We start from the raw sequence: 20,345 nt of genomic DNA, 5'->3' as shown, positions 1-20,345 counted from the left end.
TTCAGCGCTCGTAAGTCCAGAATCGGACACCAGTTTCCTGATTTCTTGAGGATAAGGAAAAAACGGGAATAGAACCCCTTCCTCTTTGAGACTGTGGAACCACTTCGATGGCGCACTTTGAAATCATAATACAAATTTGTTGGAACAACTCCTTGAGGTGGGGTGGAGGTGGGCCGGATGGAGGAGTGGTCGGAGGAATCTTGATGAACTCCAGAGCATGGCCCTTCGCTACAATGTCCAGAACCCAACGGTCTGAGGTGATGGAGGACCACTGAGAAGAGAACAGGGAGATTCGACCTCCAACTTTTGGGGGGAAAGGCAAGTCATTGTCGTCTGGAGGTATATCATCTATAGGCAGACTTTCCTCGATAGGATTTGGAGGACTGCTGACGGGAGGACTGCTGCTGCTGGGAAGAGTAGCGCTGATTACCCTGGTTGTAGGAGCGGTATGTTTGATTAGATCCTCCACGAAAATTGGAGTTGGTGCCGCGTCCAAGTGTGCCACGAAAATGTTGTTTTCGGAACTGTAAGGTCCCTAAGGAGCGAGCAGTGTCGGTGTCCTTCTTGATGGCTTGAAGAGCCTCATCAACATGTGCTCCAAAGAGTGACTCTCCATCATACGGCATATCAAGGATCTTTGCCTGTACCTTTTGACGAAAAGAGGTGGAGTGGAGCCATCCCTGTCGCCACAACACGGCTGCCCCTGTAAGCTGACGGAAACCAGTTGATGCGATGTCTACTGAGCAGTCTATGATGCGGGGACGGTGCTGATGGTGGTGGTAGCGGATCCACAGGTGGAGGTACTGTAGGCACAGGTGCTGCCGGTACTGGCGAACCCTGATGTGATGGGGGAAATCGCCTGTTATAATCCTCCAACATATGTTGTAGGTTGAAGAGGAGAGACAGAGGCAGTGTCGCTGTTGGAACCTGCACCAATTGTTCTTCATCTTGAAAATAATTCTCTTCAGGTTCCTCACCATAGTCTTGGCACTTAATCACTAATTCCGAGGGACTGCGTGCCGCCCGAAAAGGGCCACCGTCATCCTCTTCCGAACCAGAGTCCTCCTCAGAGCCAGTGGCAAACAATGGCGAAGGTGGCTGCTTGTTATCTGGAATAGACAACTGGTCTACCTCAACCTGGCGACGTTGGTGCAGTGGGCTGACGTTGGAAAGATCAGATCCCGACGGTGGAAGTGGCACCAGTGGCATCGATGCAAAAGAAGAGGCAGTCACCGTCGACGAAGTCGTCGTCGACTTAGCTGATGACGACGGCATAGGCGTCGACGAAGATGTAGATGATGATCCCGCCATCGACGGTGCCACCGTCGACAGCGCTCGCCAGGCCCGTCGACGTCGATGATGAAGATGCTGCCGTCGACGAAGCACTCGTCGACGGGACCGACGATGAAGATTTAACAGCTCTCGTCGATGAAGATTTCGTCGACGACAAGAGAGCTTTCTTTTTCGTCAACGAGAGGATAGGTATCATCGACGACACAGGTCTAGAGCTCATAGATACCTTCGTCGACATAAATGACGTTGACGTAACAGTCGTCGACGAGCCAGCAACAGATGTCGTCACAGTCGCCGCCGGCGAGCCGGAGACGGCAGATCTAGTCGTCGGGATGATAGTCAACGCTCCCGTCGAGGATTTAACATGTTTTTTGGTGGAAACATGACTGGAAGAAGCAGAAGACGCCTGAGAGTCATATCTATCTCGTGGGCGTAGCAGGAGTAGGTGAAGACACCGCAGTAGCCACAGAAAGGGAGAGTTTCTTCTTCTTTAGAAATGGAAAAGGCAATTCCTGCACTCTGCTACGCTTACTGGCTGCTTTTGAAGTACTAGACCAACAGGCTGTCTGTGTCAGAAAGTGGTTAATCTTGTCTTTAAGTCTCTGCAACCAGAGGAAGAGACTACCTTCCCTGTCTTTAAGGGTCTTAGTAGAAAAGGTCCTGCATAACTTACATTTGCTCACCTCATGGTCCGGGTAAAGACAATATATACACTTGCTGTGGGGATCTTCAGAATATAAACGTAGCTTCCCACAAGAACAGGGTCTAAATAAAGACTTCTTCTGGGGGGCGTGGCCGAGCGGCACCTACGATGGCCGCATTCTAGCTCGGCTCGAGGATCTGCTGAGGCCCCCAAAAATCCGCACATAATCCGGTGGCCTTACCGTCCTGGAGGCCGGAACGGCTTCATCAAAGGCTCCGGTGCTGGAGGGCGGTGTCCCAGGCTCTCTACCCGGCGCAGCTGCCTTGTCTTCGGTGGCGGCGGTCCGGGGCCTGCTTACGGCCTGCACTTCAAAAGTAGACACCGGCTGTGAGGAAGCGGTGCTGGTGTGGGGCACCGGCCGGGGGACAGACCCGGAGTAACTCATTAAGCCCCTGCGCACTCAGCGCTGGCGGGGCCCGATACGGCTGCAGCGGCTTTGGCGCCTGTGATATCCCGCGACTTGGAGGGAGTCCCCGGCTTGAGGGTCGCATTGGCCGGCCGCGAGTGAGCGGTGCTGATTGGGGAAGCCGGTGGGGTACTTGACCCGGCGGCGATTCTCGGGCACCCGGTGCGGCGCGTGGGGCTCTGATAGGGCTCGGAGATCCCGCGCTACCTGGTGGCGGCTTGGGGCCCCGGTGTGGCCCGCATCGTGGTGGAAGACGCCGGCCTCGAGGGGTCCTGAGGCCGGCTGGAAATACATGGTGCCGGTGTGAGACGCCAGTTCGGGGTCGGGGCCTGCGGCCATTGTTAACAGCCCCCCACACACAGTCTGAATTGGAGGGAGCAAACTATCGTGATCTGAGGCCTGGGGACTACCATCTGGCATTACTTTGGGCAGGAAACCTCTGCTGGGACTGCGACGAGGTAGGAGCCCCTTGTGGGAGCGTTTGGCCGGGGCTCTGGTACTGGACGTTTGGGGGCCCCCATGGGCAGGAATTAACCGCCGACTGCTGGCACGAAGCGGGTTGGTGGTGCGCAGGAGTGTGGAAGGAGCACAGGCCGCGCTGCGACTTCTGGGGCCATGTTGACATCGCAAAGTGGAAGTGGCAGGCGACTCCCTATTCGGATAGGGGGGTAATAGGGGGGGTGAGGAGGTGGTCCCCCCCTTCCATTGCCCGGCGGAGTGTACGATCGCGACATAGCCCTCCGGATGGGGCCCGGACGGTGGGGTGACGCATCGGAGAGAGAGGCGCCCCCGTGCGTTTCCAGGGGAAGGCCCGGAGCCTGGGAACGTGGTCATGAGACCCCCCCAAAAAATCTACGATGACCCAGACTAATACTATGGACAACTACACTGCGGCGGCGGGTGGTGGGGCTGAGGCTGAGGCGCAGGCCGGCGCCCTGACGGGCACACAAGAGCCGTCCCTAACCTCAATCATGCAGGCCATTCAGACACTGGGCACCACGCTAGAATCAAAGATCGATAAGGTCTCCATAGAAATGACCTTGTTACGAGCGGACTTGAATAAAACCTCAGAGAAAACCACCCAGAATGCTGCGGACATTGCGGAACTCCAAAGTACCACAAGACAATTGCAGCAGCAAGTCCAGCGACTCACACACCAGCAGAAGGTTGCGGTGGCCAGGTTGGAGGATCAGGAAGGGAGGGCCCGCCGCAACAATATAAGCGTGGTGGGGGTACCGGAGAAGTTGGAGGGGCCGAGCGTGGATTTATTCCTGGAAGATCTTGTCCTCCAGCACCTGCAGCCCAGGCGCCTCTCGAGGGTTTTTGCTGTTGAGCGGGCTTATAGGGCTCCGGTCCCCCCACCGCACCCAGGGGCCCCACCACGAACGATTATCGCAAGGATCCTCAATTATAGAGACCGCGACGCCATCTTGCAGGCGGCCCGCCAGCGGGGAGATCTCCATCTGGATAATGCAGTCATCAGGTTCTTCCCAGACTTCACGCTGAAGGTGCAGCAGGAGCGACGGTCATTCGACGGGGTCAAGAAAGTGCTTCGAGAAAAAGGCATCAAATACATGAGTTTTTTCCCAGCAAAACTCAAGATCCTAGTCGATGGAAAATCCATGTTCTTCACCTCACCAGAAGAGGCACACTCCTGGTTGGAGGAGCGTGGGGGCACAGCGGGCTCAGGACCGAGGGACAACTGGAGGAATACGGCGCCGCAGTCCCCAGCGTCGTCGGCTGGCTCTTCGGGGAGTGGCCCTCTGCACCAGGGGCATTCCTTGCCCCCCCGCAAGACTTGGGGCCGGAGTCTGTCGGCCTCGCCAGACATGGGGTGACGTGGCCAGGACTGTGGTGCAGTATGGAAGACGTCCTATGTGAACGTGATGTATTCTGACATTTTATGTTTTTGCCTTGGGCTGTCACTGGAGGTGGTCATGGAGAATGCCCTGGGGAACGGGATGCATCAGTGGAGGGGGAGAATTAAACGAACAACTGCCAAAAGTGGCCCGCTGAGGGGGGCGGTCCTGTATGATGGGAGTTGCCATGTATATTCATTTCACTTTGTCCTCATAGGTTGGGAGGCGGCCCGGGAGGAGGTGGGAGGCCTGGCATGGTCCTTTCCACAATTGTATTGTTCTGGGCTTTACTGGGCAGGCTGAGGCCAGTTACGAATTGTGCTGTGGGGCCAGCGGCAGTCCTCAAGTTGCAGGTTTGGGTAACAGGTCACACCCCCCTTGATTTTCGTGTTAAGGGCTACAGGCGCTCTGCTTGTTGAGGGATGCCTGACCACGTTGGCGGGCATAGCAGGGTTGCAGGGAGGGGGGGTTGTTCTGGAGGATGGGGGAGTCGGATGAGGGACTGTTTATTTTGCTTTGTCCTGTTTATAATGTATTTGGTTTGGCTCCTTTGGCACAGGTAGTGGACAGGCGGGAGGAGGGGGGAGGGCTGAGCGGGCACCTGCCTTTACGGCTGATCGTGGTATTTACCCAGGATGCACACACCACACGCTAGGCACATTGGCATTCTATCGTGGAACGTTAATGGCCTACAAAATAAGATCAAACGCACCATGGTACTTCAGTATCTACATAGATATGCGCCAGATATCGTCCTCCTCCAGGAGACGCACCTTCTGGGGAACCACTGCAAGGCCCTCAATAGATTCGGGTATACGATGCGGGCACATGCTGGCTTCACTACAGGCTCGAGAGGGGTGGGAATCCTCATTAGGAACACTCTACCTTTGGTGATCGGAAAACAATGGCTGGATCCCCTTGGGAGGTACGCGGCGCTCGCTGCTCAATGGGAGGGGAGGACTATTAATATTTGCTCCTTGTATATCCCGTCTAGGTTACACAGCGCTACTCTCCCCGACATCGGGAAGTTGTTGTTGGACATGCCACCAGGGATACTGGTCCTGGGGGGCGATATGAATGCCGTCATGGAGAGGGAGCTTGATAGGTCACAGACACTCCCTGTCGGGGGGGGGGGGGAGACTTGCCACTTTCGAGATTTTGTAAGAGCCATGGGGTTGGTAGATTTATGGCGGGCACATAATCCTACGACTCGACAATATACCCACATTTCGGCTGCTCATGGATCAGGGTCCAGGATCGACCACATTTTCACGCAGGTTGGAAGCATGGATCTGTTCCAGAGTGGGTGTCACAGAGCTAGGGGGATATCAGACCACTCCCCAGTTGAGGTGCACTTGCGCGGTCCGGGCCGGGGCCGAGCCGGTCCTCCATGGTTAGATGCCTTCTTATTCAAGGACCAGGAGTTTCAGGAAGTCTTTAGGGAACGAGTCGACCACTATTTTGTGGAGAATGTGGGATCTGTCAGTTCTCCTGGGGTTGTGTGGGAGGCCTATAAGACGGTGGCTAGGGACTTTGTACAGGCGGAGGTCGGGAAACGCCGTAAGGAGAGAACCGCACAGATTGACCAATAGGAACGGGACCTTCGGGCCCTTGAGATTGCGACTAACGAATCCCCTGAGCAGGTTTGAGATGGGCTGCATGGGCAGCAGCTCCTCGAAAAGGAGATTAGAGATTTGCTTACTGATCAGGCGAGATCCCATGCCCTAGCAATCCAGAGACGAGTATATGATCTGAGGGACAAGGCCAACAAGATGATAGCCTGGTTAGAGGCGGGACAGAGATCGTAACTGGATCCCAGGGATCCAACGGGCTAATGGATCTATGCGAGTCACGGGCGAGGAGATTGCGGCGGAATTCGCACGGTACTATGAGGCGGTTTATCAGGCTCACGCTGAGCGTCAGGACTGGGAATATCGAGACTTTTTGGCCCCCTGCAGCTCCCTACCCTGGAACAGGCAGATACGGATATCCTAGATTCACCCATTACGGTCAAGGAGGTAGAGAACGCCATGGGTGACCTGCAGGTGGGAAAGGCACCGGGACCCAACGGTTTCCCGGCCGAGGCGTTTGGCTGTGTGTCGAGCCGCCTAGCACCTCACATGCTAAGTATTTTTAATGAAGCCAAGCAGGTGGGGGTACTCCCCAGAGACTTGCGGTCAGCAACGATCGTCCTAATTCACAAAGCCGGTAAACCGCAGGAGCTGTGCAGCTCCTACAGACCCATATCCTTCCTTAACTTTGAGACCAAGGTCCTCGGTAAAATTCTGGCCACAAGATTGGGGGCGGTCATACAGTCCCTCGTACACCCGGATCAGTCGGGCTTTATGCCCCACAGAAGCACCCGTCTCAATCTACGGCGCCTGTTTGGGGTCTTGCAAATGGTTTCCGCGAAGCCTGGGGTACCGGCAGCCCTGCTATCTATAGACGCCCATATGGCGTTTGATAGTATCGAGTGGCAGAACCTCTATGCAGTTCTGGAAAAATTGGGCTTCGGAGAACACTTCCGAGCATGGGTGCGGCTGTTATACCCTGCACCACTGGCGAGAGTCCGGGCGAATGGAGTGCTATCAGGTGAGTTTCGCCTCGGACGGGGCACGCGTTAGGGCTGCCCCCTCTCGCCCTCCCTGTTCGCACTAGCGTTGGAACCTCTGGCGCACTGGATCCGGACGGACCCCTTGGTGTGGGGTATCGATCTGGGTGGGGGATGGGAGGAGCATATCTCCCGGTACTCGGACGACATTCTCCTGTATGTCCAGAGACCGGCGGCCTCCATTCAGAGGCTGATGGAAATTATAGGAGAGTTCGGCACCTACTCTGGATATCGCATAAACTGGGGTAAGTCCCTGGGGCATGTATTAACGGGGCCGCAGCCCCGACTACCGGCAGAATGCGGAGACATCCCCTGGAGGGATGTTTTTAAGTATTTAGGGATCTGGATTACGCATTCTGAATCAGACTTCCTGCGTTTGAATGTCACGGCGCAGTTAGATCGGCTGCGCGGTGATGTGGAGCATTGGAGAACGCTCCCACTTTCTCTGATGGGGCGAGCCGTCCTATTTAAAATGATGGCCCTCCCGCGCTTGCTGTACGTTTTGCAATGTGCTCCCTTTCTGGTCCCGGACCGGATCTTTAGGACGATTGAGCCTGAACAGCGATCCTTGTTGTGGAGCGGTGGGTGCCCTAGGATAGCCCTCAGAAAACTGCAAAGGGGCCCCTATGAGGGTGGGCTTGCTGTACCAGATATCCGTCTCTATTATTGGGCGACACAACTAGTCAACGTGAATGGATGGGTGTTCTCGCCTCTGGAAGAGCCAGCCTATAGGGTGGACAGACTATCCTTTGGCAGCGACACATATCTGGCAGCTCTATATGCCAGAGGCAGGCGGGGTCTTCCTCTCCCTCCACAAATGGCGGCCGTGGCCGTGGTCTGGAGAAAAGCGACAAAGTTGCTCGGATGGGAGGCAAAACTTACGGAGCAGACTCCTTTGTGGGCTGGATCCTTTTTACCAGCCGTGACGAAATTGAAAGACCTACGCCGATGGGGCCTGATAGGTATTGAGGTACTGGGGGACATTTGGAAACGAGGAGAAATGTTGACCTTTGCAGGTCTACGGGCTGAATATCAGATGGCGGACAGAGAATTCCTCCACTACCACCAGCTTAAGTCTGCCTTGCGTAGGCATCTGGCCCCAGGGACGAAGCTGCCTGAGTATGCCCCGTTGGAGGACAGGTTGTTATTAGACCCCATGATCGATAAAGCAATCTTGCTCACGTATAAAAAACTTAGTAACAATGTCCCAAACATGCTGGGGCCCTTGCGGGAACGGTGGGAAGCTGACCTGGGGCTGCTGGAAGACGACGACTGGGAGAGGCCCTGCAGTGCCCAAGAGAGGTGGCGATTCGTGCAAGGTTCCGGCTGGTCCAACTTCGCATCCTGCACCGCTCATACACTCCACGTACAACACAGTACCGAATAGGGTATGCGACTTCCCGCTTCTGCCTCAGGGGTTGCGGGGAGGAGGGCACCTTCTTCCATATTCTATGGGACTGTGCAAAGATCAGGGCATTTTGGTCCAGGGCGACGGACATCATGGCCGAAGTGGTGGGAGCGGAGGTGCCGCTCGAGGCTAGGTGGCATGTGTTGGGAGTAACCAGTGATATCGCCTGGCCTAAGTGGGACAAGGTATGGTTAGCCTTGGCGAGCATGGTAGCAAAAAGAAACGTAGCACGGTTGTGGGGCAGTGATCTAACACCGACAGTGGAAGAGTGGGAGCGAGACTTAGATTGGTGCCAGAGGGCAGAGAAGGTCATTTACAAAAGCCGAGGCTGCCCTAAGAAATGGGACAGGATATGGGCAGCGTGGAGGCGCTACAGAGGGGAGTCGTTGGATTCGCAGCCGAATGAAGAACCGATGTGAGAAGGGCGCAGGCTGGAGCCGATGGTTGATGGACGTGCAGTGCCTCCACTGTAGGCGTGTGACGCTACTCGCGCCCAGGTTCCCCGCAGTAGTGGTTGTCTTATGGGGTAGGATGGTGCACTCAGGGTAGGGAGTAATGTGACGGGGGAGGGGGGTTTTGTCCTCGAATGTCTGAGCTGGAGGGGTCCAAGGGGGCGGTTTAGTGGTAGGGTTGAAGTCCGGTGGGTGGGACATGATGGGTTGGATGATTCTACAGCCATGATGGTGCTTGCTTTTATCAATATTTGTCAATGATTTGACGCTGCTTACTGCTGTGAAATGTTATGGAGCTGGTTGTGAATTTTTCTTTCAATAAAAAGATTTTTTTTAAAAATAAAGACTTCTTACTTGAAGACATGGTAAACACTGGAAATCCAGAAGAAAGTTGAAAAAAACTGAGCAGAGCTCAGGGAGACTCCCTTCACACGACGTGCGGTACAAGATCTGAGGGACGGAGCTCTGAGGAGAACGTTCTGGAGGGGTGCTTGCGCCTGATTGGCTGCAGTTAGGACTAACATAATGACATGGATATGTTGCAAGTGTTTTTTTCTCTCTACCATGTATTTCTATGTAGGAATTATGTCTTGGTAGTTCTATGCATTTCTACTGTGTATTTTTATGTGTTATGTTTTTACATAATTATGTTATTGGCATCTTATTGCTATGATATTTACCGTGGGAATCCCACTTTGACGACGCGGATTATTCAAGCATGTGAATCTATGAAAGACACCCCAATACTGGAGAAGGTACTCATGTGATGTCCATGTTGTCATATGAATGGATGGATGCAGATCGGACTCATGGAGTTTTACTTCGTAAAAGTCCCGTAATCTTGTCCCTTGGCCATAGACAACAAGAAGCAGGGGAGCTCAGAAAGATTAGGATGTCCTGCAAAAGACAGCCGGCTATTATAAGAGAATACAAATTGTAAAACACATGCAACACCTTCAGTGCCAGCTTAAGTAGAAGAACCATGGCTAATGACAATGCTTTGCTGCAGTGTCTTATTTGGAACTCAGTCCTGAAATTATTTTCAAAGGGAAAAAGGATCTCTATAGGAATAAACACTCTTCCGCAGGTTTCGATTTATTTATTTTATTTATTTATTTGAAGGTTTTATAGAGCGCAAACAACATCCTTGCGGATATTAGAGTGCTTTCCAGTGATCAGAGCTGATTATACATAAAGAATAGCATGACACATTATACAGGTAATAATATGAAGGAGAGAACAAGCATGGGATAATAGTACGAATGCACAGTAAAAGTCGTGGAGTACAGAAGCATGGTGTTAAAAATAGGATTTCTGGTTGGCTAAGGCTTGCGCCAAAGCCAGGCAAAAACCACCACTCCAGTCAGGGCAAGGGAGTTACACGCCAAGATAACCCCTGCTCACCCCATTTGTAGCGTGACACGAGCAGTAAGGCTTATCCCTGAGGCAATGTGTAAAGCGTGTGTGCAACACACACACACACACACAGCAGCAACACACTGGGCACACCACAAAAAGGAACTCCACACAAGGGTATATATAAAAATATCAAAAAACAAAAAGGTATGTGGAGGGTCGAGGGGAATATTTAGTGACCTGTCTGCTCATACCCCTAATACAAGATACAGAAAACACAACAGAGCAGACCAGGTCTGGAAAAGTGTGTAGCTGTACTAGCCGAGGTGTAACCGTGGATGCATGCATGCACATAAGGTGTTGTAGCACACTGGCTAGATAAATCCCATCAGACCACCCTTGATGGTGGAATTTACGTCATGTGGGATGTTTATTGATCATTCCAAATCACAACCAACTTAGTAGTGTCGATATAAAATGGATGTCAAAAAACTAGCCGTGATGACCATCGTGAAGTGGTATTTACTAAAGTGCAGTGCTTAAAGGGAAAATAGTGAAAATAAAATTGACTACACGGGCATTGTAAAGTATTCAAAATACACAACATGTGTCAAAAATTAAAAACACGCCGAGTAGTAAGACTACCCCATGGCTTTATGTGCAAATCGGTCGACATGTTTCAGCCCGTGGGGCATTGCCCCGGCTTTCTTCAGGACCATAAACAGAGAAGCTACTGCAACTGTCAATGATTTGTTAGATCAAGAACAAAGAATGTACTAAGAAAAAGGTACATATCTACCAGGAACCTTCACATTTGACTGCCCACTGGAAGGAGAGAAGAACATCTTCTTCCCAGCTTTTTGTGGGTGACGACCTCACCTCACCCGGCGACCGCTCGGGAGAATGAGGCCCCGCTCTGTCCGTCGGTGCCTCTGATGGTAAACCGAGCGGAAGTGGAGTATAAAAATAGCCTTTGTATTACCATAAACACATTAGATCATAATCACACAACTGGCACTGGGCAATATTTACAGGGGATTATATACACATGACAGGGCCACATGGGCCACTGTCAGAATCAGCACTTAGTAGAAATAGCACTTAGAACAACTGTAGCACAAAATAACAATTGTAGAACACAATCAGTAACCACTGGTAAAAGGTAGGTACACACTACGCAATACTAATCACCTTAGGCATAGATCACGCAGGGAAACAAACTCACTAGTATAAAATCTACTAGGCAAAACAACCTCCTAATCATGAAATCACAGTTAGAGGTATCACAGGCATAAAGGCATTGCACATTATGCATTAATCACATTAGGCATCAGGTAACGATCAACATAACCACAAATCTCCAGTCGCCTTGCGCAGCATCACAGAGGTACTGACCCCAGGTACTGACTCCAGGCCAACTGGCCTATCGTGGGGCTCAAATGCCCTCAGTACAGAATGTCCAGGCTACAAGCTGCAAATGCAGCAATGCCCAGGGCGCCACCTAAACGTTGCAGCTGCCCACTAAGTGCTGGGCAGCTGTGGAAAGGATTCTGGGCACCAGCGTGCCTCCTGAGCCCTCTTTCTGGGCTCTTCAATCAGCAAAATGCCCCCAAGCAGTCGTGGGAGCCACGTGGGCTCTAAAGCAAATATGCCCCAAACCACGCTGGAGCCATGGGGCTCTGAATCATCAAGAAATGCCCCCAAATCACGTTGGAGCCACGGGCTCTAAATAATCAAATGCAGCTGCTGCGAACAACGTGGGAACGGCCCGCTGCCATCCGGGCCGCTGTATCCCAAGAAATGCCCCTGACGTTGGAAGTACCGGCAGGAGCGGGGGCGGGCACCGGCCATGTGGCCCAACACCCCCCCCAACCCCTTCACAAACAAGCCCCACTCACCGGGCTGTCCTGGGGACTCCCCCGGTCTTCTCTGGCGCTGCTCCTTTCACATGTGGGGTACTGTGGAGCTCTCCTCACCGGGGCTCCCTGGCGGCTCTCTCTGCTGCCGTAGCGGCGGCCTCCTTTGGGACCGTCAGAAGGGAGCCTGCGAGGCTCCGGTCCCTGTCTAGATGTCTCCCTCGCTGGGGAGGCTTCTCACTCTTCTCTGCTCTCTCCCGGCCTTACTTGCTCCGCAGCTCGGGCAGGACGTTTTTTTCACCCGGTCCTTCTCCCAGGAGCCTGCAAGGCTCCGGACGTCTGGATCTGCTCGCGGGGCTCCTCCCAACCATACGGGAGGGGCGCCCGGGCTGACAGCGGCCTCCGGCTCTTCTTCGGGACAGGAGCGCGGGGTAGGCTCCCGTCTGCTTCCTGCTTCTTGTTGGAGCACTTCTGGGTCGCCGCGGGTAGAGCGGCGCCCCTTAGTATTACAGTTTGTGTCAGCTGCAGCACGGGGGACACGAGGGGTAGGCTCCTTCTGAATTTAATGTACAATCCCTGGCCGCAGGCTGCAGGCAATACGGGGTAGGCTCCCGTTAATTACCCTGGCGGTGTGGGCACCCGCTAGGGCATGACAAGCTGGCACAAGGTCCCTGGAGTGGTGGGCACCCGCTAGGAATATTAAAAAAATCGGCAAATATGCGGGGTGGGCACTCACGCCGAAATCGGCAATTATGAGGCAGGCAGTGCGGGGTGGGCACCCGCGCCGCAAAAAGCACCATCACGGGGGAATCCTTCCCTCTCCAAGGATGAACACGGAGGACAAGTACAGCGCTCCCAGGGCGCTGAAAGATGCAACCAGGTCCTGGGAAATCCAAAGGCACAGCACAACATTTCCAGGGCAAGGAAAAGTCCTCAGAAAGTCCTGTTGAAGGTAGGGCGGCAAGGGCTGGGCCCAGGGTCCAGCTCACAGGGCCCTCCAGGCAGGGAGGGAGTCCCCAGTGGCGATACATCCTGGCGCCCAGCAGCAGCAGGCCCCCCTCAATATAGGATCCAGAGTGAACAGAAACATGGGGTCACAGCCCCTTTTTATACACCTATTTCCTTTATCTGGAGGGTGCAGTGTAGGGGAAAAAACAGACACAGCTGGTTCTGGAGCACTTTGTTGTGCTCAGCCCCTCCCCCATTCACAGGACAGGCTATGGACATCAGACGCACCACAGGGGGCGGAGCCAGCATTGTGGAGGGAAGGCCCAGCCCTATTAAGGTCCCCGGTGCACTCCTCCCTGCCATCAACATGCAGATCTCTCCATTCACCACCGGGGCAGACCAATCCGGACTCCTGGAGCCAGGCACACCAGCCAGCTCCAGGCAATCACAAGCCAGACAGTCAATTCACATTTACTACACAGACATGCCAACTTCTAGAAGTGGCACTTCCTCACTAGACACATTAAATCTGCGCACACCATCGCGTAGCATTTAATCTCACGAGTTCGCACATACCAAACTCACCCCTGCACTCCCCACACACCAGGAACTACCATGGACACATACATTCCCCATGCATTCCTATGGGAGGGCAGGCCAATCTCACAGCATGCACTCACTGTGCGCACGCACTTTACACTGGGACACAGTGTTAAAGTGCGCAGAAGCCAAAAACAACCAACACCAGGTCACATTTAAAAGCAAAAAGTTTAGGGGTGAACCTGCCAAAAGGGCCAAGTCCAACACATGGGATAACAGTACAAAAAACACAGGAACAGTCGTAGAGAGCATCACGGGAGTATCTTGATTGATTAAAGTCCAGGGCAGGATAAAGTGCTTAGGAAGATTAGATGGACCCTTAACAAAAGAGTAGGATAGTAGTAAGGGTACTATTGCTCACCAGATTTACTTAGGGTCTAGTCAAGTAAATTGCCATGAGAATCGCTTTTACTTCCTTTTTGAAGGAGACGGTAGAAGAGTTCAATCTGGTTTCTGGGAGAAGAGTATTCCAAATCCTAGGTGCCATCCCAGAGAAGGTTTGTATATGTTTTCTTTTTGTTGAATCTTTGAGGTTTCAGTAGTAGGTTGTCTGAACCACTAGAGGACCTTGACCCACCAGAGATTGTCAATTTCTGTGCAAGGTAGCTGGGTGCCTTGTGGTGTAAGGCCTTATGTGTCATGCAGGCTATTTTTAGATGAATTCTTGCTTCAAGCGGGAGCCAATTCAAGGATTTTAGATCAGCGGAGATGTGGGAGCTTCTTTTCGAGCCAGTGATGAGTCTTGCTGCGGTGTTTATTGAGGCTCTAAGGGGAGCTGTGATCACTTTTGGAAGGCCGCATAGAGACACACTTCCATATTCCACACGAAGGATAACCAGAGCTTGTACAGCCAGATTGAAGTCATTGACTGGCAGGAAGGGCTTCAGCTTCCTAGAAGTGTTTATCTGGAAGTTTGCTCCCTTTGTAGCGTTGCTAATGTGTTTCTGCATAGTGAGATTGCTGTCCAGGGATATTCCCATGGATTTTGCTGAGTCCACGATGGTAGGTTGAATGTTGAGTGCAGTGAGATGTTGGATTAAGTCTTGCATACAGGGGATTTTAGGGGTGGAGCTATAAGGAGGAATTCGGTCTTTAGAGCGTTCAGTTTGAGGTGGTTTTCTGCCAACCATGTTTGGGTGTTCATGAGTGTGGTGTTAAGCCGTTTAATGTCTTCTAAGGTATTGATCTTAAGATAAAGTTGTGTATCGTCAGCGTACATATGATATTGCACGTTAAATGCCTGTAGAATTTCGGTGTGTGGCTCCATGAACAGGTTAAACAGTGTCGGGGATAGTGAGGACCCTTGCAGGACGCCCAGCCTTACTGGAACTGGATTGGAAAGGGTGTTGTTGTTGATCTTGAATTGTTGTTTTCGGTTATGTAGAAAAGAGGTAAACTAGTTTAACACTGATCCTAAATTCTCTTACCATTTCTGTACATCACCGTCATGTATTTATGGTCTTGCCTTTTCACGTGTGTCAGCTCTTGCCATCCTGTTCCCATTGTCAATCTTTGCTCTGCACATATTTCTATTAATTTTATTTCTGGTCCCAGAGTCCTTGGAATGTTCTCTCTCTCTCTCTCTATTCGTGCTGCACCAACGTCCACACCTTTCGATCTCTCGACTAATTGTAACTCTTCTGAATGTAATGTTGGTCAAGTTGCTCATCTCTGGCGAAAGTGCTCTATATATACACAATACAATGAAAACTGAAAGCTAACTCCTCATGGGACTGTGCTTTTGGTTAGGCAGTTCACTCCTCCTCACCTTAAACCGTGAAGCAACGATGAAGCTTTATCTCATGCCAAAAAGCAATTTTGGATTCAAAAACCCTTTAAGCAGCCAGCTCATACTCAAAATTTAAAGTGATATAGCACTCTTGCTCAGACTGAGGGGAGCAAAGTAGATGAACAATCCCCTTGGCGGAAAATTAAAAATCTATGTTCTCTCCTTTGCTAGAAATGATTTTGTGACAAGAAATAGGTAAATACGGATACATGGGCTGATTCCCAAAGACATGTATTGGTCTGGAAGTAATACTCCTGTGGTACTACTTCACATGATTTAACTGCCTATTTGTGAATCTGCTCTCACTGTCTTTAACAACAGAATGATGACGAATGAAGAGGATCATCCTTAGCACTGGGAATGGTCGCAAACTCAATGAAATTAACTGATGACTTTGAAAGTAACTATAGCAGACTCCACCTCTGTAGGCTTGCCCACTGGCTTCTACCTGCTCCATCGTTGTCATGAAATGCAACACAAATGGAAGCCATAGTTAGTGAAGCATATGATATTTAATGGGCTTTTTACACAAGTCTTTCACCTTAAAAACAAGATAATAAAAACATTTATTGCAGCAAAACATTAGATTGAAGCAAAAGAACTTCGAAATAGGAGCGGTTTAAAATGGTTGCTCTTTCTCGATTTCTTTACGTCCTTCAACAGTACCCTTAGAGCCTACTTTTTTCATTTACCTTCAAGCGCAAACTGCCGCTTTCCCATGGGCCAGGAGAAACACCCTGAGTTTCGTTTGAAAAGTGTCACTTCTCCGCATATGAAGTGGGATTGGGTTGGGCAGACGTCAAATATATTACTGGCCCTTGAAGATGGTTAACATAAATGGCAGGTTTCAAGCAGACAGGGAAAAACTAGCTGACAGATTGGAGTTGGAGCTCCTCAAACCACAAGCGGTATTTGCCCTGCTCTACAGTACAGCCCTGCCTCTCTCGCTGTCTCCTCTTGCACATATCTCCATCCTTTGCTGGTATGCCGCCCTACGCCATATCAAACGGTCCAGCACCATTACAAAGTAGACTGCTATGTGGCAGCGTACTGTTGTATCGTAGGATAACATTGAAAGGTTCACTCAAAGACTGATTCTTCAATTATTGTTCATTCGATGAAAACAAAGAAGTAAAGTAATGTAGAATACACGAAGAGAAGGAAAAACGACAAATGAAGCTGCTGTCCAGCCGAGCACCCAAATGCGAATTATTTACTGGCCAACAGCAACACCATGGAGATAAAATCAGGACACAATATAAAACAGTATTACAACATTATGTATAAAAGGGATACAACAGCTCCCTTTCTTTTGCAAAAATAACAATGACTCTGGGTCCATACATTATTTTCTTTTTTACATGTCAAACTTAGCAGAGTCTCAACACTTAAAGCATAACCATGCACAAAACGTTCATAGTATTCACTAAGACCCAAACATTATCTCTGTGAATCCTTATCCACGGGTGCTGGTGGATTGACAATAGCATGTATTACATTTTTCTTTGGTTTGATGCCCTCACTCGTAATGGAATGACTTAGATACTCCAATTCTTTCACAAGAAAACAACATTTTTCTTTTGATAGTCATTCCTCTCTAACTTAAAATTTGTAATACCTTTCCTAAAACGATAATATACTCTTCAATTGCTTTTCCATATATCAGGATGTCTTCTTGAAACGCTTGCACCCCTCTGACACTTCCAAATAATGAGTTCATAAGCTTCTGAAAGATGCTAGCTGCAGACACCAATTCGAATGGCAGCCTCATATACTTGAAAGCGCCAAAAGGGGTAACAAACATAGTGAGATCCTGTGATTTTTCCGACAAGGCAACCTGATGATATGCTGACTTCAGGTCAATTAGCGAAAAATGAGTTGCCTCTCCAATAGCCATCAACATTTCCTGAATCAGTGGCAACAGATTGCAGTCCACCAGAATATTTTTGTTCAGTGAGCAGAAACCTGCACGTAGACGCAGACTGCCATTTTTTTTATAGCTAAAACAGCCGAAACCCATTCTGAAGAATCAGTTGTTTTTTATAATTTTGTCCTTGCACAAATCAATCAATCAATCAATCAATCATGCCATTTGTATAGCGCACTACTCACCCGGGAGGGTCTCAAGGCGCTTGGGGGGAGGGGTATGCTACTGCTCGAACAGCCAGGTCTTGAGTTGTTTCCTGAAGGCGAGATGGTCCTGGGTCAGCCGAAGGTGGATGGGGAGGGAGTTCCAAGTCTTGGCAGCCAGGTAAGAGAAGGATCTTCCTCTGGCGGTGGCTCTTCGGATGCGTGGTACGGCTGCGAGGGCGAGGCTGGTGGACCGTAGCTGGCGGGTGGGCGTGTAGAAGGTCAGGCGGTCGTTGAGGTACTTGGGGCCCAGGTCGTGGAGAGACTTGTGTGCGCGGGTGAGGAGCCGGAACGTGATCCTCTTGTCGACGGGGAGCCAGTGCAGGTTCCTCAGGTGACTGGAGATGTGGCTGCGTCGGGGGACATCCAGGATGAGTCGGGCGGAGGCGTTCTGGATGCGCTGGAGTCTTTTCTGTAGCTTGGCTGTGGTTCCGGCGTAGAGGGCATTTCCGTAGTCCAGTCGGCTGGTGACGAGTGCCTGGGTGACAGTCTTCCTGGTCTCGGTCGGGATCCAGCGGAAGATCTTGCGAAGCATACGCAGGGTGTTGAAGCACGATGAGGAGACGGCGTTGACTTGTCTGGTCATCGAGAGGGAGGGGTCCAGGATGAAGCCCAGGTTGCGTGCATGATCGGTTGGCTTGGGTGCGGTGCCCAGGGTTGGGGGCCACCAGGAGTCGTCCCAGGCGGAGGGCGAAGTTCCCAGGATGAGGACTTCCGTCTTGTCCGAGTTCAGTTTCAGGCGGCTGTCCTTCATCCACTCGGCGACGTCTTTCATCCCTTCGTGTAGGCAGGTTCTGGCGGTGTCGGGGTCTCTGGTGAGGGAGAGGATCAGTTGGGTGTCGTTGGCGTAAGAGATGATGTTGAGGTTGTGCTGGCGTGCGATGGCTGCGAGAGGTTTCATGTAGATGTTGAAGAGGGTGGGGCTGAGTGAAGATCCTTGCGGGACGCCGCAGATGACTTCGGTGGCCTCGGAGCGAAACGGGGGGAGGCAGACTCTTTGTGTTCTTCCGGCGAGGAACGAGATGATCCACTCCAGTGCCTTCTCTTGGATACCGATGTTGCTGAGGCGCTGGACTAGGGTGCGGTGGCAGACCGTGTCAAACGCAGCGGAGAGGTCCAGGAGGATGAGGGCCACTGTTTCCCCCTTGTCCAGCAGGGTCCGGATGTCGTCGGTGGCTGCGATGAGGGCGGTCTCAGTGCTGTGGTTGGCTCTGAAGCCGGACTGCGAGGGGTCGAGGGATCCGTTTGTCTCGAGGAAGGCGGTCAGCTGTCTGTTGACGATCTTCTCGATGACTTTAGCATGAAAAGGGAGGAGCGAGATGGGGCGGAAGTTTTTGAGATCGGTGGGGTCCGCTGTAGGTTTCTTCAGGACAATCCAAAAGCTCTTTCAAATCCTTTCTTACGCTGAGTGGCACATTTCTAACTTTATGTTTAACAGGCAATGTATTTTTTTTAGCTTAATGTCATTTATCACTCCATTAACACATACAATTTTATCCTCAAACACCTCTTTATATCCGTTTAGAATTTCATCTAACTCCAACCTTTTTTTATTTTCACACACTCTTCAATAGATGAAACGGGCTTATATCCTAACACTATGGGTGTATCAAATTCAGGCTTGAGCATGGTGCCCATCCTTCCCAGATCATGTCATCCACCAATGTCACGCCCTTTTTAGCTACATATACTTTAGTTTGTATTGTCCTGCCTAATAGACTAACTGCTTCATGAAATAACCAATCATATCTATATCCTGTCCTCCAAATGCTTTTGGATTTACATCGGTTTCAATTAATTTTTGGGGAAATGCATTTTTATAAAATGTAACATCTGATAGTATGGTCTTAGGAGATTCTGAATCTGCCATTACTTCAAGTGATACTTCGCCTACACACGCTTCTCCTAAATGTGCCTTATGAGACATCCCGAACAATCAACATCAACGGTTAATAACAAATTGTTTATCATATCATCCTAAAACTCTTTTATGGCATTCACTCTCACAGGAACAGAATGAGTCAACCGAACATTTGACCTACACACACTCTCAAAATTACCCTATTTTTTGCATTTGTTACATTTTTGACCAATAGCAGGGCGACTCGGATTATTCCCAATGTGTGTTTTGGAGCCACATCTTTGACACAGAAATTTCTTTTGGTACACAGAATTACCCTTAACTCTAGTAGTTTCTGTGACTCCTGTTCTATTTGTTACTGCACACACACAGTCTCTGAACTAACATCTGTTCCTGTGATGACTTGACTATGTTTGATGAACGCTCCATGCTTTTTGCAGTAACCAAAACCTAGCTTAACGTTAGATTTCTGTAGGCCAGTTAACGTTCTTGAACCTTCTTTGAATAACATCACTACAAACTGATCACGCAGATATGTGTCCAACATGTCTCCAAATTCACATTTAGACGCTAAAATACACAAATTAGAAATATATTCTCTATACTTTCTTCTGCAAGTTGTTTTCTTTGGTTAAATCCATGTCTTTCTACCATAATATTAGGTTGTATAGTAAATCTGCTCTCTAACGTTTTTATAGCCACTGTGTGAAACCATCCCATGGTATGAATTGTTCTGGTGGTGGTACACTTTTCGGGAGATTGTCAAATATTTCTCGTCATGCATCTTCTAATAATCCATACAAGACAGCTTTTTTTCTGTTCATTTGAATAACCCTTTCCATCAATAGCTATGATGTAGCTTTCCAAAGCTCTGTACCATTGCTGCCATTTGACTGCTGGTTTTCCAGGATTTTGTAAAAATTGATTTATTTTGCAATGCTGCATTTGATTTGCCATGTTAATATTTCTCGATTTATTATTTACATGAATTGCTAAATAAAAAATAAAATGCTACATTTTTAAAATTTCTTGAATATAGTACTTGTCTAGGAGTTAAGTATGGATTAGAAAAT

General features: G+C 50.3%; 1 protein-coding gene across 11 annotated transcripts in view; it reads right to left on the bottom strand.

Annotated features, from left to right (window-relative positions):
* LOC144772799 (uncharacterized) overlaps positions 1–20,345 on the bottom strand; it is a 492,737-nt gene that overhangs the window by 428,119 nt on the left and 44,273 nt on the right. The window lies entirely within an intron of this gene.

Source organism: Lissotriton helveticus, chromosome 8 (genome assembly GCF_964261635.1).
Source record: "Lissotriton helveticus chromosome 8, aLisHel1.1, whole genome shotgun sequence".
In the NCBI taxonomy this organism is placed as follows: Eukaryota; Metazoa; Chordata; class Amphibia; order Caudata; family Salamandridae; genus Lissotriton; species Lissotriton helveticus.
Note: the sequence above shows the minus strand (reverse complement) of the source record. Positions and strands in the feature narration are given on the sequence as shown.